At 40.7% G+C, this 25,151-nt stretch overlaps 1 long non-coding RNA gene across 1 annotated transcript; it reads left to right on the top strand.

The window, feature by feature from the left end:
• The first annotated feature begins 4,539 nt into the window (after positions 1-4,539).
• On the top strand, positions 4,540-25,026 carry LOC111926661 (uncharacterized). The gene is made up of 7 exons (XR_002863098.2): positions 4,540-4,846; positions 5,553-5,616; positions 5,743-7,380; positions 16,248-16,399; positions 18,770-18,971; positions 23,764-23,920; positions 24,775-25,026. It is a non-coding gene; the product is annotated as an uncharacterized LOC111926661 (long non-coding RNA).
• The last annotated feature ends 125 nt before the right edge of the window (positions 25,027-25,151 follow it).

Genomic DNA, 25,151 nt, shown 5'->3' with positions numbered 1-25,151 from the left:
TCTTCGTGTGAAGTATCCACACTGCGCTGCTGAGGGGAAGGGAGCTCATGGCTCAGTGCACTGCTCTTACTCCAAAGCCTCTGCTGTCTTCCCTAAATAAACACCAAGGACTGATGCTTTCCCTGGTGTAACACCACTGACCTCTCCGAAATTACACCAGGCATGAATTTGATCAGATTTGTCATCAAATCCATTTTGTACCAGCAGGAGCACAGACGAGCGAGGCGAGCCATCCCGCAAGTCCCATCCAGGGCTTTTCTGTTGCCCCTGCTATTACCCCAGGCTCCTTCCTCACCTTAGGCTGAAGGGAATGATAAGGTCCAACTTGTCAGGACTTATTACTTATTCACAAAACTATCACACCTTTGACACATCTGTCAGTTTTTATACAAAAAACGAATGAGCAAGGATGCTGAAGTTTCCTTTCAGCACACTGGAGGGCAGTCCTTTTTACCACACCCTTAAGGCTTTCATGTCAGGGCTTAGTTGCAATGACAGTGCAGTGTGAGAGAGCTATCATTTCGTCTGGCCATACTGTGCTTTCCTCTGGACAGATTATACTTGCCCCCTGGTAGTCAAGAGAATTAAGCTTTCATCCTTTACATAAAATATAAATAAATAAATGTGGTACACAATTGTTATAAATATCTAACATCAAACATCCAATTTACATTAGTTAGGGATTAGATGAAGGTGTATCTTTTTTTCTTTTTTCAACACTTCCTAAAATAAATTTGGCTCATTGCTACATCATAGAGATCAGTCTAGAGATCAGTCTTTTTACAAGAGCAGTGGCAATTCCTTTTCTTTTCTTCTTCTTTTTTTTTTTTTTTTTTGATAAAAATATGAAATCAAGACAAGTGGAGCACAGAATAGAGCAGTATATTTTCTAATGAGTTTGTGGTCAGATCTGTAATTTAAACTTGACAGTAGAATCACAGAATTCAGATTAATACTGAAGCCACCAGGGATCTTAGGAAACATTATGTTCGATAGAGTGTATGGCTAATGGTTACAAAGTACAAAGGATATGGATAAGCATGGCTGATTTATGAAAATTCTGTCTGTATACCGAATGTATTTATTCCAGCATTTGGGCTTTGGTTGCATTTAAAATGAAAAGGAAGGCTGCTTATTAATTTTACATGAGCTTTTTTGGCTATCCTATTCAAGGCCAAGTTCCAAGCGATTTGCTGCATCCTCCTCTGCACACAGTCATTACATGGCCTGAACTTCAAAAGTGGTTCTAAGTTTCCAATGGTTTGATAATCCTGTTTTCAACAGTTCCTATTTTCTGAAAATCACCATAACTAGGAACAATGCCTTTTAATGCTTCAAATCATTAACATCCCTGCAGAAGAGAAAGGAAAGGGCCATGTATGACAAAGTTCTTCAGTGCCAGCATGCACTTCCCTGTAGTCTGAGCTTTTCTTCATTATCCATAATGCATTCCAAACCTGAACTTCACAGACTTGACTTCATGGCATGTTCCCATGCTGGCAGTGAGTTTGTCATTTCTCATTGAGCTCATTTGGCTTATCTCTGTCGCAGTTCTCATGAGTGTTGGTGACTTCTCCTTTACAAGAGAGGATGCCAAAAAAGGGCAAGGATTAAATGATAGTATTTTCTCATTGCTTTTACATGTTATGAAAATAAATATCTACTGCTGTTATATACAATTGGGAGCCACCTTTTGTAAAGGGGTAAGGCTTATTCAGTCACAGAGTTTGCATGTTTGTGAATGTAGTGTATTTTAACATACATTTTAGCATGTATGTAGTTTAATCTATTCAGGTTTTAATCTCTTTGGTGATTTCAGGCAAATTTGGCAGAGCAGACATCTTTAAGATTAAAATAAAATTCTGTACTTGTGGAAGGATGGAAGGAGGAGGATGGTGAAAAAAAGACACCCGATAAGGAGCCTGCCTAACAACAAGACTACAGAGTGAGTTCATGCATTATTAACCATAAAGAATCCACACAGTATATCTATCTATATATTTCTCAGAGAGTGTGAGAGATGGACCATATGTGCCCCACCCCTGGGAAAAGCTTCAACTGTAGCTCACAATTAATTATGAGGCACAAAGCTGTAGGAAACAGGGCTTCATTAGTTCTGTTCTTGCAAAACTACTTATTTATGTTTTTATTTTCCTTCCATGGCATTTCTGAACATAGAAAATGTGACATTCAAAGTACCCCAGGACTTTCTTAGTAAGTTATTTTGCTACCACTTTTCAATCTGTGGTAAAAAAGAATGAGCACATACATTAAATAATATAGAGTTATTCTTCCTAGTGCACCTATTGCTCTCTTTGTCCATATCACCTCTCTAGCAGTAGTAGTAATAGTAATAATAAAAAACATTTTAAAACCCATATGTTCTCCTCAGTGATGTCAGAGGAAGACAAGTTGTTCCAAATATTAAAGCTAGCAAAAGCCGATTTAAGGAAAATAAAGTGGACTGACCTGCCCATACAGCATTTCTCAATTTGTATCTGTGTATTAGCACTTAAACATGATTCTCATCATCATCCTTAACATTAATGAAATTGAACAGCCTTCCTGACTCTCACTGGTGGGTGGGTGTGGATATGGAGAGGGGAAAGGGTGGCAATTGCAATAAGGAACATCTTCAAATGAGCCGGAAACATTGTGTGAAACAAGCTCTTCTCCCTGCTTTGTATTCTACCTTCATTTCCCACTTATTGGAGAGATGAATGAAAGCAGTACACAGCAAGAATAACAAAATGATTGTAAAACAATTACATCATCAAAACTAACATCATATGCTGTCTCCTAGCTGCTTGAAATGTCGTGGTCCAGAAATGATGTTTCAGTTCCTTCCTCAAAGTATCCCAACTGCAGCTGAAGTTGGATCAAATTTTGAATCAGCTTTGAATCAGTAACCTCGTTACTGTGCTTTTGTTGGAAACAAACCTTCCCACTGCACTGCTTTTCCCATTCTTAGACAACTCAGTCCATGTACTACTGCAACGCATCTGGAGCTTGGTCCTGACCAAGCTCCCACAGGAGACCACAGCAGGACTCAGCCTGACTTGAACTGCAGATGGATCCAAAGTGGAATGGAAATGAGCAGATATGTTCTGGATGTTTAAGGAATGTATTGACTCCCAGGCTTTGGTTTGGCACAAAGCAAAAGGGAGTTAATGGCAAAACAACAATTGTTGCTTTGAAAAGGAGAGAAATGGGTGAGATAAAAGAGCAGCTCTCTTTCTAATTATATGACAGACATAGCAGGATGCAGAAGCGTGTGATGAGGCCCTGCTACAGCAACGCAGCTAAGCATAGGCTTAAAATTAAGCATTTATTTAAGGCTTTTGCTGAATAAGGATGAGATCATTCACATACTTAAAGTTAAATGTATGCTTAAGTGCTTTGCTGAATCTGGGCCCAGATACATAAACCATTAAACAGTCACCTTAAGAAAGCAGTGGAAAGCTATATACAATTTCTAGAACATTTAAGTCACTTCTCCTACATTTCCCCCTACCTGTCTCTTACCAGCTCAAGGAGGAGGTTTATAAAGCTCCAGTTCCCCCAAAAAGATAACGTTCATTGCTACCTGATTGTAATTCAAATTGCTTCTTGCAGCCCCAAGCATGTGTTCATACAACTATAATCAAGCAAACAGGAGACCTGAGACTTGCCAGTTGGAATACTGTCGGTCACAGATGCCACACTTTTTGTTGTTGTTGCTTTATTTTTTTGTGTGGTGGTGGTGGTGTTTGTTTGTTGTTTTTTTGGTTTTGGGTTGTTTTGTTTTCTGTTTTTGGGGTGGGTTTGTTTTAAGAATAAATAAGGATGGGTAGAGAGATTGATAAAAGCTGGCCTTTGCTGTCCATTTTTGGCACTCTGTTCCTGTCGCTGGGGTTATTTGGGTACATGTTGCTTTATGTCTGTGAGGGCTCTTTTTTCCCCCCTCTCTCTCTCTCTCCCCTGGTCAGAGAAGCTGTACTCATCACCTGGAGTGAAGGCTGACAGGAATGAACATAGGCAGGAAGCAGCGTGACACACACATTGTCATGCATGACTGACCAGCAGCCATCAACAGCAATTAAACATTGAGAGCACTGGATCCTTTTGGACAGGTTCAAGTTTCCTGGCACTGCTGTGATTAGATGTTTTGCACTGTTTCCCTGTAGTCAGTATGTGACACATTCCCTTTTGCTTGCTCTTTTCTGATATTTATTTTTGCACTGTCCTGGTGTTAGCATCTTCTCATGGAAAATTAATCACTTAGAAAGGGATCATTTTGAAGGAGACTTGTGAGGTGTTTGAAAGAGCAATTTGATACAAAAAAATCAGCTGGGTTTTTATTTAAAGACAAAATTCCCTGCCTTAGGTTGAACATTATAGTGTTTAAGCCTTTTTGAGTAACTATAGGTGTGCATGAGAGAAAACTCTGTGAATGGAAGAAACCAGCAAAGAACAACATGGGCCTTTGGGTTTACCCAGCTGACTGCAATTTCGCTGTAATTTAAGACGACAAAACACAATGTGCTTAAAGGCAAGACTGAAGTGAAGAGCAGCTGCAGTTGTGCTGGGCTGTCACTCGCTTGCCCTCATTTCAGGCTGAGATCCAGAGCAGTCCAACTACCCGGCGTTTAACGCCGGCCCAGACTTCCAGGGCAAGGTCTGTGGCTTGGCATGAGGTGCCGCAGCTCCGGAGGCTGGGGCGAAAGGCCTTTTGGCACGCAGCGAGGTCTCGTGCCTAATTGAATAGTCACAGGGTCTAGGGCCAGAAGGGCTCATTAAGGCTCCATTCTGACCCCGTGGATTGCCGTCCTCTCCATTCCCCCGGATTGAGTCCAGCAGCTTACATGTGAGTAATTAATTGCTTCTGTTAATTTGTACTCTCCTAGTCTCTGCAAGGACCAAGGAGGTCCGCTAATAAGTTGTAAGGAACTGCTGGACTTCTATGTAGGAAACCTTTGTGCCTACACCCTTTCCATCTTTCATCTCCTGTGTGCAAGACACGCTCCAAACCCTGTTTTGACCAGTTGGAGTAATCAAATGAATGAAGTGATCAAAAGTAGCATGGTTTCAGCATTCTGCAAGGATTAACATGAGAAGGCAGTGTCATTTAAATGGGCTGTGCTCTGCTCTGGTGCCACCACCAGCCCAGCCGGGGTTTGGAGACAGTCAGTGTAGGTTAGGCTTTTTCCCTGATGGTTCCCTCTCACACAGTTCATGGGGGTTGCTCTGGCCATGCATCTGAGTTACCTTTTTACTTTTGTACTAGCATTTAGAGGCCAAAGCAACCCTGGGGCTTTGATACTACTGCCTTTATTTGATAATACAACTCTTTAAGAGCTTTTTTCCTCAGATAGATGCCTGGGATTGTGAGGGCGCGTCTAAGAACTGCTATGAGAACCGGTTTCTGAATTTGTTGCTCTCAATAGTTATTCCAGATTGACATATTTGTTAAAGTAATTCCACTATTTTGTGAAGCATTGTGTATTGATAAGACTAAATAAGCTTCTGAACTGTGTGAAGCAGAAAATGTAATTATTATTTCTGTAATGCAGATACAGAAACAAAAGTAGAAAAGGGATGAGTGACTTGCCCAAGGTCATACAGTGAATCAGAAGTGTAAGTATGCCAGAATCCCAGCCACGTCTCATTTCGTTATGATGTGGGTATATTCAGGAAAAAATAGCTGACTTGATTCCGTGATCTTTTACAGTCTTTCAATGGCTTTCTACCTTTTCTTTGTAGGCTTCCAGGATGTCCTGATAGGCACTTCTGTAGACTAAGGAAAGAGCATCAGGTGGTAAACACATGCTTGAATTTCTGTTACCAAAGCAGGTCTCAATCAAATGGACTGGGCACCCAAGCCTGGGATATCTTCTTTACCCAGGAATCAGATTTTGGACCTCCTGCCAATGTCTTGGCAAACTAACTGTGGCATTAACAACGAGGCTTTGGATTTCCAGCCTAGGGAAGCCATTGCACAGGTTCATAGACAACTGTCCAAACATAAATGACGATGAGCATGAAAAGAGTGTGAAAAATTGAATATACACTGGAGAGACAGCACTTAATTCATTTAGTAACTTCAGCATTGACTGCTTTAGCTCTATGAGTAAATCCATTAAATCACAGCTGAGATGTATCAGGTTTTGCTCTAAGAATTGGAATAAAGATATATAAGACCACAGCAAACCAGAAGATTAAAAAGTAGTACTGCATAAGTCAACTGCTAGTTGCTGACATCAATAAAATATTGTCCTTTATTATAGTCATTAGGGAACCTTTTAACAGTCATTAAAATTTCTTAATGCTGTAGTAAAATTTTTAGCTGTTACCTGGAAAAAAGAAGGTACTCTGAACTATATGGCATGCAAATATTTCAAACAAATGCTGTCATATGATGGAGGCATTAACATCTGCTTCTTAGAGCTGATGGGCTGTTTTTGGAAGACACTCAGGAAAAAAATATATATTCATATATATTATATTTAATACAAGAACACTGAAATTTTTCTGGCAACGAAATAGAAATAAATTATTTAAGCCCTTTAAAAGGGAGCTGAAACCTATTAATTACAAAGTTGTGATACATACTGACTGGGATTTGGTGTTAGTTTCAGGTCCTAGTTACTGTCTTCCTTTTTTTCTTCTGCATTCTGTCTGAAAAATGTGAAACCATGAAATTAAACTGAAAAGTTTCACAAGCTACAGGAACCGTATGATGATGGCACTCAACAGGGTAATAGTATAGGAGCATGGCTATTGATTAGGAATGTCTTGGAAAAGTGGTGGTTTAAGTAGATAGAAGGAATTTTTAATTATTATTTAATTAATTTTTTGAAATAGAATAAACTGATATTCTGTGCTCCCTATATAATGTTTGCACTTCAAGTGCAGGCACACAGAGCCAGGACCATACTCTTAATACGTAATGGCAGGAGTGTTTTTCTACTTTGACTGAAGTCCCATTTGTATGAGCTTGGCACAGGATGTGTGAGACCCACCATATGATTTTTTTTATTCAGAAAGGCAAAGAGCTTAGAAAAACTTCCTACCTGCTCTGTGTGCTGCAAGCAGCCCGCCGTGACTATAAAACTGGGTCATATTCTGATTTATTTTAAATCACAACTGGTAGGAGAAGGCAGGGGAAGCACATCACATTTAACGGCACCAGCAAGGACTAAGGCAAACAGCATAAAGCAGCACGTTGGCTGGGGAGAGGGGTAATGTCTTGAGCCTGGTAACATCCTCTGAGACCTTTTACAGCCTTAAGGTTAAACACCATGGGAAAGAGAGAACTTCTGGAGCTGCAGTGCCCCACAGAACGGAGTGAGAGGACTGATGAGAGGGAAGACTGACCAGCGGCTGCAGAGTTGTCAGCAGGTAATTCCATACCTGGGAGTACAGAGAATCTCTGCTCATTGCTCACAGCTTTGATTGCAGAGGGGTCCAGACACTCTCAAAGTTGCAGTGTCTGTTTAAACAGGCTAGTTTCTGGTATTACTTTTAATCTTATCTGGAATCTAAAGCATTTAGTAAAAATTATATCAAATACATTTCCTTTCTCATAGCAAAACATTTTTATTTGAATTCACAATCCACAGATTTTCTCGGTTCTGAAAAATCTCTGTGATTATTCAGATCTGAAGTTAAAAAAACCATTTTAGGGAGGAATTCTCATGACACCCTTAAAGAAACAGGTGACATCCAAGAATTATTTTGTCACTTTGCATGAATGTTCAGTGGTGTCGAATCTGAGCGTGATATACCTAGTTTCAATCACTGTTATCCAATGCTTAAGTTTCATCAACTTTTTGGGGCAGCCAAAACTCTCAAAATGTAAGGTTCTGGTTGTATCTGCAGCACAGCTTGATGCAAGATAAACAGGTGCAGGAGGACCAGTACTCTGCTACAGATCAGAGAATTGGATAGGGATTTATTAAAGTTGGAGTAAGCATAGGGTCTTAAAATGTACTATGTCCAACAAAATTTATGTATCAGCATGTCCTGGGAGTTCATCCTGCCCTTTGCAGTGTTCTGTGAATGTGTGTTACAGTAGTGTTTTTTCAGGGGATTTTCAGGAGAAACTTCCTGATTTGTCTTTCTCACAGTTAGGACCTTATAGCTGTGATTTTTCTTTAATAACCAGGAAAGTCGCTGTGAAAATTTCTAGGGGGGAAATTTCCAGAATATCGGATGAAAAATTTAAGAAAAGTGAATAGGGTTGAAGGATGCACTGCCTGTTTCTTATCACTTTAACTCTGTTTCATATCCTCATGGTACATTTCACCCCGAAAGAATACTCTGGGCAACATGGAGGTTCACAGTGCACAAGTGAGGAAAAAGGAAATTGCTACCCATGGGCAGAGAAAAGAGAAATTTAACTTAGGCCAGTGTTAGCAATCAGCAGTGTTTTGTCCACATCTGGCTCACCAGTAACCTCCATTTGCTGCCTGTTGATGCTTGGTCTGTCCCTTCTTCTGCCATCATGAGTGAGACTGTTACAGATGAGAGGAACATGGATAAGATTATTTCTTCTTCACTCCTTCCACACTTCACATAACCGAGAACGGCACTGGGGCTGTGGTGCGGACGAGGATCCCTTTCAGCTCCGAGGGCCGCCTTTCCGGATTGTGCTCTGTTACTACCTAGTTTAATTAACATCTGTGCCAATCAGAGCAGCTGCCTATAAGATAGAGAAGGTTAGCCGAGCATTCAGGAAGATAAATGAGACAAGGGGTTGCCAAGGGGATGGTGTGTCAGACACGTGCCGTGGCTGCAGCAAGCGTACACACCCCCGTTAGCTGTACTGCTCTCGAGTCTGGGGGCAGAGCTAAGGCTTTGAGGCAGGGATGATACATACTTTAACTTCACATTTTTTATCTTTAAAAATGGGATTACAGATGTATTGGTGATTCTGAACAGGGTATGCAACCCCATCAGCCAACTTTAACCCTGTATGAATAGAGCACTTTGGCGGCTAATAGAAACAATTAAACATTTGACATCTGAGAAAGATTTCAGGACTAGGTATGGTGTTCTCCTCAGGAACTCTAGGAATACTAGAGCTACCTATGTTCAAATGCCACAGTATCTCAAAAATAGAACATTTAGAATATCTTGCAAATTATGATTCCCCACCCCAACTGCATGCATCCTATTCCAGAGTCACATAACCCAACTGGTGCTATAATAATATGGAAGAGTCTGAGCTTCTGTGCCTTACTAAATTGGAGTGCCCTTCCCAGACCTTAACAACCTTCAGTATTGTTTCTGTATTTTTCAGTTCTTTTTATCTCTTTTTCCTTTTAAATTTATCGGGAAAACAAGCTACACTGAGATCATCGTATCTGGTCATATTAGCTTCAGAATGATTGCAGTAAAATCTTTATGCCCCAGCACCCTGACAGCATTGTAATGCAATCGTCAGAGGGGCTAGGCATACAGTGGAATGGTTTTACCATCACGATCTTGCATCCAAATGGCCTGATAAGACAATCCCTGTAGACAAGCAATGAAATCCTTTCCTCCAGTGACAGCATCACAAACTCTAATTGTTAGGCATTATTCTTTCTTTGACATTGACGTGAAATCTGTACTACAGAACACAGATCTCATGCAGGTTTACATTGCATTAGCACACTCTATTATTTACCTATGTACTAATTATTCTTCAGTTACACTGAACTTAAACAAATGCTTTGGCTTCTCAGTGTTTTCTTGGCCTAGGTACATTACAATGGTTTTATAGGGAAGAAAGCCTGTTCCTCTAGGTTTGAATAGGGAATGCTAGCACTGGTCTTGAATGCATTCAAGCAAATGGTTTGCAGTTCTACAATAGAAAGTTGTTTCTCCTTCCCCCCCCCTCACCCTCAGAAATCTAAATTGTTCATAAAGCAAGTAATCTCAAGTTTACTTACTGCAGGATTTGCATTCTATTTTTGTCCATACCCTTTCACAATGAAATCCTTTACAAGGTACTTGTCTACAGTAAGGTAAGACCTACTGTGCACTTCTCTGAAACTTTTTCTGAACTTACGAAGATTTACTCCTACTTTCACTTATGCATCTGCAGCAGCAATACATTCACAATAATTTATAAATGTGTGGGTTTTTTTAGAGTATTTCTAATTACCTCTCAGCATTTCCTCAAGAGCAGATGACTGGTCTTGGAAGCTGAAGCACACAGAAGGTATTAGTGTGCTTAGTTCTACTGTTGATTTTCAGTATAGTCACCTTTCTTCAGCAAATGCTGGGCACCTCTGTGGTGAGGAGCACAGGCCTCTGAGGAGACAGACGATGTATGCACAGAAGTGGGCAAAGACAGATATTTGTTGTTTTACAGCAGATGTGCAGTCTAAGACAATGCTATCTAAGGATAAAAGCTGAATGGAAGAGCCATCATGACATAACACGATATAACATTTATGATATTCATGACGTAACATTTATGTCATGTTATTTATTTATTTATAGCATTACGTCAAAACATAAAATCCTTCCTTTGTTGGCATTCTCATCTGCTTTTGTGTGTGTGCTTCCATCCCAAAAGGGAGCAAGGCTGGGAGCCATCCTAGCTTCACAGGGCAACCTGGAGAAAATCTCCTCTGAGTATCCCAGGGCACCTTGATTGGTACCTTGGAGAAGACCAGGGGGCAAACATTCATCATAATAATTTCTCACGGGTGAAAAAATTAACCTTGTCCTGGGAGTGGCTCTAGTAGGTATTGGATGCAGAAAGTGGGAAATCACCCTGGCACCTCTGTAAAACCTGGGCAAGGCAAGAGTGTCTGGAGATGTTTGCTTAATACCTGAAGGATGCTGGTGGCCAGCAGTGCAGCTCCTCATTGCCACACCTTCCATGGGGGAAACATGAGGATGGTTTGCTCTAATGCAAGGTTTTGCCTTTCTGTAGACTTCCATGCACATAAATCAAAGAGATGTTCACACACTGTCTGTGTGGTGTAAGCTGTAGGCAACAGAGATGGTCCAAAAAATTTTGCTGACATCTGGGCTACATTTTATTGGGCCATGCCACAAAAGGTTGTCTTGCTATCTGTCATGGTTTTAAAGCGTTAGCTAAAAAATCACTAGAAAACTTACTTATTTTTTGCTGTGAAATATGGATTAGAACAAGAGCAAAACAGGCTTAAAACTTAAAAGGAACAAAGAAAGTTTATTAACAAAACTACAAGAATAAGAAACCAGAATAAAACTTCCAGAACTCCTTTTTCCCCACTACCTAAGCATTCTCTCATTCACATGAAAACATAGAGACAAAAAAACCTTGGTGGTTAAAACAGTCTCAACTTTGTTATAGTCTCTTCATCAGTCTTTGTAGAGAAAAAGAAATTCTCTTCTGCTAATCTATGGAGTTTTTCACAAGAAAACCATTTTCCTATGGTTTGCTATTTCTCTGATGCCAGCCACCTGGAAAACTCTGTCGTCAGTTCTCTCCTCCAATTTTACATCACTCTGAGGTGTGTCATGGGTCAAGGAGTGTCATTTTAAGGATGAGTTATTCAAAGGCAAAAGTTCTCTTCATCTGTCTCTGTGAGCTTCTCTGGACACAGAAGTTTTCTCTTTGCTTCTTAAGGCCACAAATTTTCAACAACTCTCACTTCTCTGTTTCTGTTCCAGCATCACAACTACTTCACCATTTGCTTAAATTTACACTTTGAAATACTCTATTCCACCCAAAATACTCTTTCATGAATTAAAGGAGTTTTACAGAACACTATTGTCCATCTCCATAGTTTTAGCAAAAGAATATTTCAGCTTATTAAAGCATCTCCTTATTTCCCTCCCCCCTCTGAAGCTTAATTCCTTTCTTCACTGTCTTTGATAGTTTATGTTGTCTCTTTACATGTTGATCACTCTCTCTCTTCCCCTCTCTCTGGAAAAAAGGATTAATCTGCAAGTCTCATCTGGGTAGTGAAAGAGTTAAAATCTTGCCCAGGTTTTGTAGATGGTTTGGTGATCTCTGCTGGAACAGCAGCTGGAGCTGTCTGCTATGGAAGATTTTTTTTCATGGTTGCTCTGGAGAGTGTGGTCACTGTCTCAGCCCCCAGCAGGTCAATGGCTTTCCCTCTCCTTACTCGTCAGTCTCTGGTGAATTCGGTCACAGCAAAAACTGCAGCTGAGCCAGGGACCGGCCTGACCCAGCCAGGGCCCGGGGCAAGCCCCGCAGGCCCCATCTCCCGGCTGGGAGCCGCGGCAGGCCCAGCCCAGCCCCTGCCCCACAGGGCCGCAGGGCCTGGCCAGGGGAACGGGAGGCCAGCCGGAGCTCTGTTACCTTTCACAGCCAGGAAACAAAGAGACAAAGAAGTTCCCAGGTTTAGGTCTTAAGGTGGTGTTCAAAGGTTCATCTCACTTTTCAATGGTCAAAACTACTGTCAATTCTCAGAAATGGCCAGTTATTGGCCAGGAGAAAAGCTCCCAGCAGCCTCCAGCAGTCTTAACTTAGGTGTTTCTCTTTGTTTCCTTAAACAGCGGTCTATCACACTATCAAAGGTTGTGCCACCAGCTAATCTAGGTTTAAAACACTTTGCAGACACTGATAGAAATCAAGACAAAATGCAAGCCTGTTTTTAACTACCAAAAGAGAGTGTGGGTATTCCACCAAGTCCACTCCACACTTGAGCATTGTTGTTGATTTCACTTGCAAGGCGCTACTCCAGCAGTGCTGAGCAAGCAGTACAAACCCTCTAATAAAATGTTCTAATAAAGAAAAGTTCCAGTGAGTGGCAGGCACTTAGGCTGAAATGGGAGTATTGGTCACATGGGAGTATACGGTTGAAACAACAGTGTTGGCAGATGAAGATAAAAGAGACAGTGCCACCACTCTCATGGTGAAAACAGTGTGTTTTTATCTCAGAATAAGGCTACTCTGAAGGTTTTGCATTTGAATATTTTCACCCACATAGAGAAAAAGAAGTCATTTCATTAAAGAGTCCCCATGTATTTTAAAAATGCTTTGGTACCTTACTCTAAATTTAATGATGCGAGTACATTTGCAGTGCACTCATTTGGTGCATGCATGCATACTTTGTGGATAATGAAGTCATCAGCAGTTGCTTGGCATTACTGGATAACTAAATAGGTACTACAGCATTGTTGTGAAGAAGCTAAAACAGCCTGAGGCAGCCCTATTTTATGCATCTGAGTTTTCCCAAACTAATTCTGCATTCATGAACTGTTGCTATTTGTATCTGGAAGGATGAAGCTTCCAATTTTTTACCCTTTTCTCAGCCTCTCTGGAAAATTTCCCCATTTCCTCTGTTCAAATAAATGAAGTGGGAGTTACCCTTCATATGAAGATGCAGGGAGGGGATGATGTAGACGTGAGCACAAAGAGTCCCTCAAAGGGCAAATCACTTCTCAATCTGTCTTATGGTAGAAGCACTTTTCAGATGAATCATTACTAAAATACAGCTTCTCATGTATCAGAGTAACTCAGTTGTTTAATTCACTAATGTATCCACTTGATGTCACTGTCACTGCCCTGTAGAATTGTTAATGTCAAAGGGTTTTCTGGTCACAAAGACTTTGCACCAATAAGTGACAGAGCTGCACAGACAGCCACCTTTTGGACCCTTCCAGGTAGCTCCATCACTGTGACAGTCCATTTTGTTGATGTGGACACTTCTACTTCCTGATCCTCTTCATTCATGTTTTGCATATCCCTGAAATACAAGTACTCGTTTTTCAAGGTTGTGTTTTCCTGCACAGAAAGGTTCAATCATTTTATTTTTCTTGTAAGTATGGAAAAATCTTATAGCATTACTTTAATGGTCTGTTATTGCTCATTTTGTAAGGATAATGACAACTTCTCAGAAGTCAGTGAATGGCATTTAGTTAATTATTTATTAATGTCAGGAAGCTGAATCAGGGCAGGTTTAGGCTGCATATCAGGAAAAGGTTTTTCACCCAGAGGATAGCTGGGCACTGGCACAGGCTCCCCAGGAAAGTGGTCACAACACCAAGCCTGACAGAGTTCAAGAAGAGTTTAGACAATGTTCTCAGGCTCATGGTGTGACTTTGGGGCTGCCCTGTGCAGGGCCAGGAGTTGGATTCAATGATCCTGATGGGTCTCTCCCAATGCAGCATGTTCTGTGATTCTGTGTTGCATCTCCTAGTACTCTTGTCATCATTAGAATTCTTAATTTTACGATGAATGAACTAGATTTTGCAGTTTTCCTTTCTTTCACATTCCAGCATGCTTTTTTGTCTTCCTGCCATCTCCCATAATTTTGTTTGCCCTCAAAGAAGTAAAATTGTGATGTACATCTATTGCCTCTATATTTCTTTTCATAATGAAAAAAGATGTTTCAAAAAAACATATTAGACCTATTTTTTAGTTATTTTTGCATCCCTTTCTCCTAGAGATATGAGACTGAGAGATCATCATGTGAGGGGGAGTAGAGCATTTAACCACTTTAAGCTGGGATTTAGGCAATCATCCACAGCAAAACACAGCTATTGCATGTGAACTGCTCCTTGCCAAAGCCCGTTGGCCAGGATCGAGTTCTCCGGGGACAGCTGTATCCTGGTTTAACAGGCCTTGATCCTTTCACTGTTGTCTTCTTGCTGCTCAGGTCATAAACACTTTCTGTCAGTCTGTAGTTCTGTCTTCAGTGCCAGAATAAAGATCTGACCTGACAAAACATTTCAATATGTTCTTTGCTCCTTGTTCTGGGTGTCAGCATCTTAGCTGTCCTCCTTCCCCCTCTCTAATGCCACTCTGTTGGAGCCCTTGGAAGGGCTGGAAAGTTAAAGAACTGGCATGTGGGTCTGCATATTTGTACACAGGACATTATTATTTTTGTGCACATAGGTATTATTGTGGGGGCTGGAAAAGAAGATTGTAAGCATTTCATGGAAACATGCACTCAGAGCCAAATCCTCATTAAAAACTGCCTTAGCATCCAGGCCAGGAGAGAATTGCAAGCACAAAGATTATTTGTGTATACTGCACTTTCAGAGGGTTACTGAGATTCATGTTCCTTTCTACAACATCTCAGACAGTCAAGCTTTGCTCTAAGAGGAATAGCCAAGATTTTCCCCTGTGGAGCTTCAACAGCTTTACACTGCCCCAGAAGACCAAAGCAACCTTAAAACTGGTGAAGCAGGAAATAAGAGGATTATATTATTTCGAGAGACAACTTGGAGATGGCATTCTCAAAATCAACACCTCACTTTGCTGCCAAAACAGGATGCATGGCAATGGTGCTGCTCGCCCCAGTTCACAGTGCACAGCTCTTGCACTGCTGCCCTCCAGGATGTTGGTTGCTGGTGTTATTTAGAGCCATCCTTATGCTTGGACTGCAGAGCACTTGCTTGGCATGCAGCCACTCAGGGCTCTGAAGATAGCAGAGGCCAATGCTTCTGCCCTCAGCTGTGAGCTCAGGCCCTAGCAAATGATCAAGATCAAAGGTTTTGTCTTTTTTTTTTTTCTTTTCCAAGCTTGGGGGCTAAACTCTTTCCTGTGTGAGGACTCCCTTCAATATATTCTTAAGGGCTGTGTTAAAGGCATTTCGCTCCCTCCTGTGGATAACAGTAATTACCGAGTTGTGCTGAACTGTAATTTTGGAATAGACCCTTAATGGATGACTGTAGCAGTATACCACCATTCCCAAAATTTACCCTCCATCCCACAATGTGAATAAGAGAAGGACCTACATGAAAGAAAATCAAGTCTGGCAGGCTTAGGGTGAGTGTGATCTCCTTTCTTCCTTCAATATCTTAATTCTTTATAAGCTATTTGTGGCCTTATTAGCATCCCTTTGCACTATGTGAGCAGCACAAGGAAGCTGGAACTAGGGAGAGTCTGGTTCGTTGCCATGAACAGGGCAGCAGATGTAGCACTGTCCTCACAGCAATCTGCCTTGCTGCCATGTCAGCCAGTAGCAGCTGCAAAGATGGCAATTCTCCATGTTTCACTCTATTCCTCACTGAGGTGTGAACTTGCACACCCAGATAATGCTGTTAAAATGTTAGTAATGATAGGGTTGGGATTTATTCCATTACTCTTGTGTCTACAGTCTTTTTTTGTTGGACTGAAGGTAAAAAAAGAGGTGCAATCTGAAAAGAGGAAAACTTATTTTTGAACATTATAGAGAAGAAAGAAAGAATTAATCAGTTTTAAAATCTTATCCGTGCAGGAGAATGAAACTTCTTAACACAAGTCAAAAGCCAGTTGTACACCAAATTTTATAGACGACGTGTTACATCTAGCTCATCCATTACAGGTTTCTGCATGACCTGCCTCACTGTGCTTCTCAATGCAAAGGTTCTGACTCATAAGACAAATCTTCCTCCATGGAAAGTAAATTCTTCAAGGCTTCATCTGCTCTGCAAGGCCTGGCCCACATATCAAGGAATAACAGACAGGTTTTGAAAGGTATGCTTATAGAGGTGCATCACATAATGTTTTCTGAACACTGTCAATTTATTTTAAGGATTCGTTAGGTTTTTCTTCCCTGCATTGATGGGATTTCAGAATACCCTGCTAATAATGCCTTGGCTGTCCCCAAGGTCTGACAAAAGCAGTTTATCTCTTAGCCTGATCTTAGAGACAAAATAATGAGTTTAAAATGTTATGAGAAAAATGAGTTTTATGCATATTTGGGTAGAAAAGATTAAGTTGGATGTTAACACACTTTAACAGCACATTGTCTCTACTGACCCCAGCAGAGGGAATGGCTGCCATTAAAAGCTGGCCATAGAGATGGGGTGTGTTCTTCTGTGCCTGCTGGAAAAGTTTCTCAATGGAAGGGGCTGTCAAGCACAGGGACAGGCTGCCTAGGGAAGTGGTTGAGTCACCAGCCCTGGAGGTATTTAAAAGACATCTAGATATGGCACTTTGGGACAAGGTTTAGTGCTGGCCTTGGCAGTGCTGGGTTAATGGTTGGGCACAATGTTCTTACAAATCTTTTCCAACCTAAATGATTCCGTTTAATTGACTCTCTCCATAAATAACACCAGCTAGTCTTTTAGCTAGTCCTCTCAGACTTCCTTGGTGCTGTGTAACCACCAAATATTTCCCTCTAGGTGTTTACAGTTAGAAAGGACACTCATAAAACCACCTTCAAAAATATGAAGAGAGAGTAGCTAGAACAATTTTGTTCATTTTTTTCCCCCTCATGCTTTTGTGTGAGAAATGAGCTGCAAGAGGCAGCTAGGAGCATGCATAAACATAGTCTTGAAGAAGTGATCAGAAATCTTTTTTTTCTAAATTGTAAAAAAGTTGTGACCAAGCTATTGATCAGTCTTTCACCAGTTCAGATGTAATTCTGGGTCCTAAACTGGTCAGCGGCTTTATGAAAGCAGCAGCCGAGGTACTTTCTTTCAGCCAAGAGCAGCCTCAGGAGCTGCAGATCTCTCCAGCTTACAGCTGCTTCCATGTAGATTTTATTTGTTCCCTGAAGAACAAATAAAACTGAATCCTTTTCTTGTTCTGTGAGACAGCAAAGGTCTGTGTGCTGCAGCATTAGGCATACCATGAGGAGAAGAGGAATTTCTGCTTCCAAAAAAGCAAATGCTTGTGAGTATCTGAGCCAGGCCAGAGAGAGGTCACTCAGATCTTCAGGTTTTCCAAACTCTCACATGCCCTACAGCCTCTGGCACCAGAGAGTGCAGCAATGTAATGCAGCATAAAGGGACTGTGAGACTTTAAGAACCAGTGAGGCAAAACAAGAGTGTGAGGGGGGCAAGCTCACATGGTACCTTCTGCTGGGTGCTGGCGCTTGAACTCTCAGCAGGAAGGACAGACATTCCTTCATAGGGAGCCCCCTCTGAAGTCACTTGTAACTGGAAGCAAGACCAGGCAGCACTTCTTGGAGTACATCTACCAGGTGGGCAGTGCCCTCCTGGGTGACTGCACAGCCCCTCAGTGGCTCTGGGAAGGCTCAGATGAGCTCTCCTCACAGCCCAGGCATGGCCAGTCCTTATAAACTCTCACATAGCTCTGCCCTCCTGCAGGAGCTCTTTTCCCGCGTGCCTTCCCAATAGGCAGAGCCAAGCAGCTGCACCTTCAGCAAGCTGCTTCCCGGCCACCTGCTGCCCCTTTTGGTGGTCCAGCTGGTGAGCATTCCTAGGCTTTCACCCCATCGGCCTCTCCTTACCCCCGAGGTGGTGATATGTTCTCAGAGGGGGCCTCAGACCCATGGCTAATGAAGCAAATTGCTCTTGGAACTATTTCCTGAATATTGGCAGCCTTGTTCCTTTGCATTTTAAAAACAAACCCAGATTTTTAATATCACTGAGCACAGTCTGTAAACTTGGGACAATTCTTGCATGTCAAAAGTAGTCATGCTACTACAGTATGACACAATGATTGTTTCTTAAATCCCCAGAATATACTGGAGCTCCCTAGTTTGTTTTAAAACCCCTTCTTTTTGTCTCAATGCCCTTAACAAAGCATCTAAACAGTGACTAAGCCCTTTCCAAGATAATTCCTTTCCCAGTTTCCAGGAAGCAGACGTGAAGACCTCCCACCCTGCAGCCATTATCCCCACGCCAACCAGTGTGACCCCATGGCACAGCCACTGCTCCTCATAAGGGAGCTCACCCTGGAGGCTGCTCACTGCCCACACTTTAAATGCATGCTCTGGCCATTTCCATTTTTCACATACAGCCTCATTACCACCTAACTGCTCTGGCTGAGAGGTGGCTGCACATCAGGGCTAAAATTATTTTGGATGTTTCAATACTGAAACATTGGGAGGTAAATGTATATAACCTTCAGCCTGCTTTTCTTTATCCTGATCAGGTGCTGTTTAATGAGGAAGGAAAGGCCTTCTGGTCAAGCTGAGCCATCCAGGGTGGAACCCCTCTGCTGCCAGCAGGTTAAGCTTCTCCTGAAAGTATTCTCCCAGTCTCCTCTGCATGAACCACCACACCAAGGACAACCCATTGTGGCCAGGCTGGTTAATTGAGTTGTGATGAGCTTGTATTTTGATAAGGTCATTAAGGTAAGCAGAATGGCTGGAGATTTTTCTTTATCTTGTAGTCAAATTTGGGAAAGTCTATTTAAAAACCTTGGTTGTTTTCCTTGCTCCCCCCTGTTAAGGGAGAAATGTGTGTCCCCTTTGGGACATGCTGTGAGGGAATGGATATTTTGCTGTGGTTTTAATATGGAAAATCCAAGGCTGGAAAACAGTATGCTTGACTCCAGAAATTTTGGCTTATGCTTTTATCAGAAAATATATTGTTGTGCTGAATTCTCTGACGATATACAAATACTGTAAACATTTTTTTCTTGGTTGGCAACTATGTTTGTGTCGCTAAATAGCAGGACCACAGATGAAATCCTGGAAAACATTGTGAATGATTAGGAATAAAAAAAATAAAATTGATTTTTCCCAAGATACCCAAAAGCAAGGATTTATTTAATTTTTACCTTCCAGTTTTGTGGTTAATCTGAGCTTTCTGGCTGACTTTTTATCTTAGTTGTGCTGATCTGTTCTGGGTTGTTTGGGTTTTGTTCTATTATATTTTTAGTTGCTGCTTGGGCATATTCAACCTCTAGCATAAATCACTTATTGTATTTTGAAAGTTGGATAATGTGTTTAATGCACCCAGCATTGGAAATACACATCTGTTTTGATGTTAGGTGCATCATGGCAGTAAATAGTGTCATTTATCTTAATACTTTTCACTTCATATATAAATGAGTAATGAGTTTACATCCATAGAGGCATTTGTAAGCAGCAAGATTTGGTGGTGGTTTTCTTTTTTTTTTTCTTCTGGGTTTTTACAGCGCGCTGTAATATATTTTTAGTGTTTTTTTTAAAATTTCTGGGGATTCATTAGATTATCTCTGCTTTCCCCCTGATGAAATATCTCCACCCTGCCTCCAGTCAGGCTGCACTTTATACTTTGTGCCTAGCACAGATGTTTCTGTGGTTTGTGGTGCTGCATTCTTAGCGTTCATCACCAATTGAACTTACTCTGTCCCTGGCCTGTCTGAGCCCAGAGCTGCCATGTATGTGTGTCTGCTAAGGGGGGAGGATGAGGGCAGCTATCCTGCTTTCCACTTCTTAGCTGATACCAGTTCAGCGTGGGAAGGGAATGCAACAATCTAGTTATTGGGTTAAGTACCAAAGCTGCAATTTTTATTGAAATACAATAATTCAGGCATCAGTGGCGCCTGGCAGATAATAGACCCTGTGGTAGTGAGTGTTCATAAAGCTTGAGGCCACCACATGCCCTGGGCTGCAAAGCAATGTGACCCTCAAGAACCCTGCCCCTTGCTGCCCTTCTGTCTCCCAAACCACAATATTCTTGTCAAGCTGTTTAACAAGAATCATATTTTCTCATGGTAAATTGTACCCATGCACTATTTTACACTCTTCCTCCTTCTCCCTTTGTTGGGATACAGGGCTAGAAGAAAGCTCTTGGCTTCTGAAACAGTCTGTACTATCATAGTTATCTATTTAATATTGTTCTGTTTAAAAATATAATGAAACCACGTTATACGATGGAAAGAAAATTGTGTTGCTTGCTCTCTTACAGGATTCCTAGATTTCTGAGTCTCAGATACTTGGCTCCAGTTTGCAGACTGAAGTTATTTGGCCCATCACCCATTTCTTAATATATGAACACTAGCCTTCAGCTTAATCAACTCTTTTGTCTCCTTGGTGTCTACTAACAATGATATGTTACGAAGCATTCTTTTTTTCCACCCTTGTTCTCTTTCCACTAAACATACCAAGACCTTTAATTCCCACAAAGTGTCCCTGCTGTATAAAACCGAGTAAGAGGTTTGTGGAGTCAGGCAGCACCTGGCCTGTCATCATCATCACATCCTTCTAATTTAATTTCTGGCTTCTGCAGTACTGAGGAAGGTGTTCCTTCAGCTCGTAATCTACTGCTAGCAGATAAATTCCTTGATAATGAGAATCTTCATCCTACTTTCAAAGATGATTGTGAATGCCTCTCCCTGCAGAGGTAGTCCTCTCAGATCATAAACCAGACGTGATGCTAAAGGCACCATTTGATGTTGGTACCAACCCAACCATTACTATTTGCTTCCTAATTTTGGTTTTTACACACTGTCAGATTTGCATCTCTAATTGTCACTAAATTAAGAAAATTAAATTAACAGCACCAGACTGTGTGGGAAGGGAAAATAGGAATAGGATATGTTCTATGTCTCTTTTCAGTTGGCTTCTATTTTCTTGTAATTAATCACTCAGATTGTGGTGACACTCCTGGAGACCATCCCATATTTTATATAGTTTTTATATATATTTACATATGTGTGTGTGTATTTTTCTTATTTTATATATATATAAAATAAATGTGTGAATATGTATAGAGGGAATTAGAGGCTATCTCTCTGACATCAGTACCTTACCACATGTAGCTCATGGTTCATAGTAGATGAATTAGAATTATATAATTTTCTGTCACAGAGACTGAACAGCACTTGACAATCTCAGTTCTATCCCTGTTTTCCCTGTACATTTTTGGGATATGCCATGTGGTAGTGACATCATTCCAGAGAATCCATAAGTGCTTCTGTTGGGTCAACAGACATCATACAGAGTAGATTTGTCATTACAGCCAAACATTTTCATTTTTTTAATGGCTCAGTGTCAACATTTCGGGAAGGTTGTACCAATGAACCAGCATAGAGTTCCAGAGTATCCTGAAAATGGGTAAATGTCAAGCTTATCTTTTTGGTTAAACTTTAAGGGGTGCTGCACTCCCATGGGTTGGTGTTTCTGGTCACTCAGGTACTTGCATCTCAGACCAGCTGAATTCAGGGGAGTGCAAACCACCCTGACACGATGGATGTGCAAGCTCCCAGATGAAATGAGTTTGGATAACCTTGGTCCCATATTGTACATTCAATAAAACAGCAGTGCACTGGCACCAGCTTCTCACTTCCAGCTGTAAGAGGCCCACAGTGCAGAGGGAGAAGAAAGAAATCTCTCTCAGGGGCCAGCAGTGGGTGGTGGCCCAAGTGTGATGCTCAGCAATGGGATGTATCGGTGGATGTTATGACAGGCTCATTGTGCAGCTGCTCGAGCTCTTTCTAGTGTACCCAAAGAGAAAAAGGGGAAAAGGCTTGTGTAAGTGTTATTGAATGGCACCTCTTGGTAGTGTCAGTGACTGTCAGATCCGCTCCTGCAGCCAGCAGCATGTAGGCAACTGATGACCCTCTGCCTGGAGCCACAGAGAAGTGCATGGGCTTCAGTGTGGGCAAAGCAGCCAGGCCATGGAGTATCAATTTCAGGACCAGAGCCTGGAAAGAGATTTTTTTTTTTTTTTTTTTACATCTTTAATGCAATTTGAAACCTGCAAGTAAAGCAGAGTAAATTAATTAATGAACTAAAGATACCTGGGGATTCAGAAGTTGCTATGCGCCTCTCTAGTCCTGTTGCAATCAAAAAGCATTTCTGCACCCTAGCATCAAACTAGGCAGGCCAAAAGCATGTGATGTTTTTAGTGGGGCTGCAGCACACTCTGCAACAGTTCTTCTTCAAGAAATGTGGTGTTGTTCATCCTGCCACTGTACATATGCACACTACTATAGATTTGCCTGGATCTTTTATTCTTTGTTAATGGATAGTGACTTCATTCTCTATTGTATAAAAATGTCTCTTGACTAAATTCCTTGAGCTATGAAGCAGTTTAATTTTTTTTTTTCACCTATATCCTGATGGACAGCAAAATCCAGGGTGTGACAAATGGCACCTGACATCCAGGAAGAAATATATCCTTAAGAATAAATCCATATCTCCAAACTCTCTCTAATTTTCTGGGACAGCCTTTCATTCTAGATCCATATCTAGTGCAGTTTTACAAAGACTAGATCTTATTTCTCAGTTCCTGTGAATTACAAGCATTACAAAAGTTCAGTTACAAAACTAAGTTTCTGTTTACTTCAAAAACCTGGCTGAAGTTCCTAGCCATTCCTCTGTATTTAGTTTCAGAATGCAAAATGTAACTTGGAAATAAATCCATGATTTGCATCAGAGAGCAAAAGGCAAAGAAATTACTCATCTAGAGGTATGTTTTGTATGTAGCCCAAGAAAGCCATGTTTTTTGTTCAAGTAAGATGTACATTTTAGGGTGGAGAAGGTATACAAGAAAGGCTAGATTGAGGCATTATAGTATTTGAGTATAAACTTGCTGTATTATTACTAGATTTACTGGAATATTGAGCTTTTAGCAGTTGTTATTGAAGTGCTGGAGAGGGAGAGAAACTGATCCTATTTCCCTTAATTGCTTGACAAAATTTGAAGAATTCCTTAGTTTGAAGAATTCCTTAGTTTAAAATGGCCAAAAGTTTTGCATAGGGGCAGATAGCAGTGGTTATAAACACTCATCCACACTCCATGTTTTTTAAATCTCTCATTACAATATTGTATCAACTGCTGTGATAGATGGACATTAATTTCTTTGGTGCAGCTATAAATCATTCTTTTTATAACACTGAGAACGCTTTATTCCCTGCTGCCTTCTTATGTAGGTCCTAAGTTTTCTAATTGAAGAGGATTTTATGTTTCCTCATCTCTCTTTCTAATTTGGGTGATATCTGTGCTGTGGTTTTGTGGTTCATCATTATTTCATCACAGCATTTTGGAGCTACCCAAAGTTTTGAAATAAAAAGGAACAGGTAACAGGGGAAAACTGATCCACCTATAACAGAAGCTGGAAGAGACCATGTAGAAAAAGTGCCACAGGTCTTTCACAGAATACATTCAAACAATATTCTGCTTCTTTCTCTGGATTTCTCTGTGTCTTTTTCAGATGCAGATTTCTTTGCCTTTGATTAGCAATGAGTTTCTGACTGGTGATGAAGGGAAGAAACTTAGAGTGCAAGTGTTGCACAAGCCATACATGCTCTGCCTTGAAAAACCTGTCAGCGGTTTGCAAACATGAATACAACAGAAGGGATGTCTGAGAGGTGGGTCAGAAGTTAACAGGATTTTGCCCTACTATGGAAACTTAAGCCTCAGATCGGAAAGTGTTTATGTGATATCACAGTTTGAGTGACAACTGTCAATAGGTGTTGGATGGAGGTGAGGTCAGTATAGATTTTTTTCAAATGCTGTCTGCTGGTATTGCCTGTCATGAGATAGCTGTCATTTCCAAATCACTCCATACATTCCATAAATGTAAGGCATCAGCATGCTGGCAGAAACACTGAGGCAGCAACTGTTATGAATTTATTTCTTAGTGACGGTGGTATTCTTCAAACTGTAGTGAATGTAAATTTTCTACACTTATAAAATATTTGGGGGGGACCCATAGATTTAGTAAAAGCATTAATTAAGGTATTTTACTTAAATTTGTGTGTGTTTGGTAAATTTATGGTGTGCAAATCGGTTCTAAGACTTTTAATTAAGTATCCCAATGTATTTTATGTTTCTTTTAATGGACAGAAAATGACTTTTGCTCAAACGGATTTCATTGTACAGTGTTATGCATTTTTCATCTGATGTGGGGAAAAAATCAATTATTTTAAGAGTTCTGTTCTTCTGGCAGTTCATTTAAGTGAATTCTTACTGTGTTAAATGATCATCAGTATTTTCTTTTTACGTAACAACTCTTGTAAAAGTATTGTAATGCACACAAAGAAGTGTAATTTGCCATCACGTAGAGAACATTAGTCTTGTGCCTTTTATGGACTCATGAAGCTCTCAGTTTCAGCCACAGTGCTTTAATTTCTATTTGGGTAAAGTTTGTGGGGAAATGAAAATGAAAGATAAGTAATAGAAAATTGCTCACAGATTTGAATATATCTTTTATTTATTGCAGCTAAGGGGCTATAATTCTGATGAACCCATTTGTCTCACTGTAGTTCCAACAAGTCCAGTGGAATAAATGATTAATTGCTTCCATCTGACCTCAGAATCAGGTACGCAATAGTTACTATGTGCTTTGGGTGATGCAGAAATATTTGTGTTGAAAGTAACACCTAGGTAAATGTAATAAAACTTGAAAGAAAAGTTAAATCTTTGTTGCTAATGAATTGTGGTTTCAACAAACACATGAGTAAAAGATTAATTTGACATTTTGTCTAAGATTCTGAATTTTATCTTCCAAAACCACAGAAAGAAGTTGGAGCTTCTTATCTCACTCTGGATTTCTTAGCTCAGGGGCTGTTGCAGATGGTTGGTTTCATCAAATCATAT

The sequence above is a fragment of the Cyanistes caeruleus genome, chromosome 2, assembly GCF_971803275.1.
Source record: "Cyanistes caeruleus chromosome 2, bCyaCae1.hap1.1, whole genome shotgun sequence".
NCBI lineage: Eukaryota > Metazoa > Chordata > Aves > Passeriformes > Paridae > Cyanistes > Cyanistes caeruleus.
Note: the sequence above shows the minus strand (reverse complement) of the source record. Positions and strands in the feature narration are given on the sequence as shown.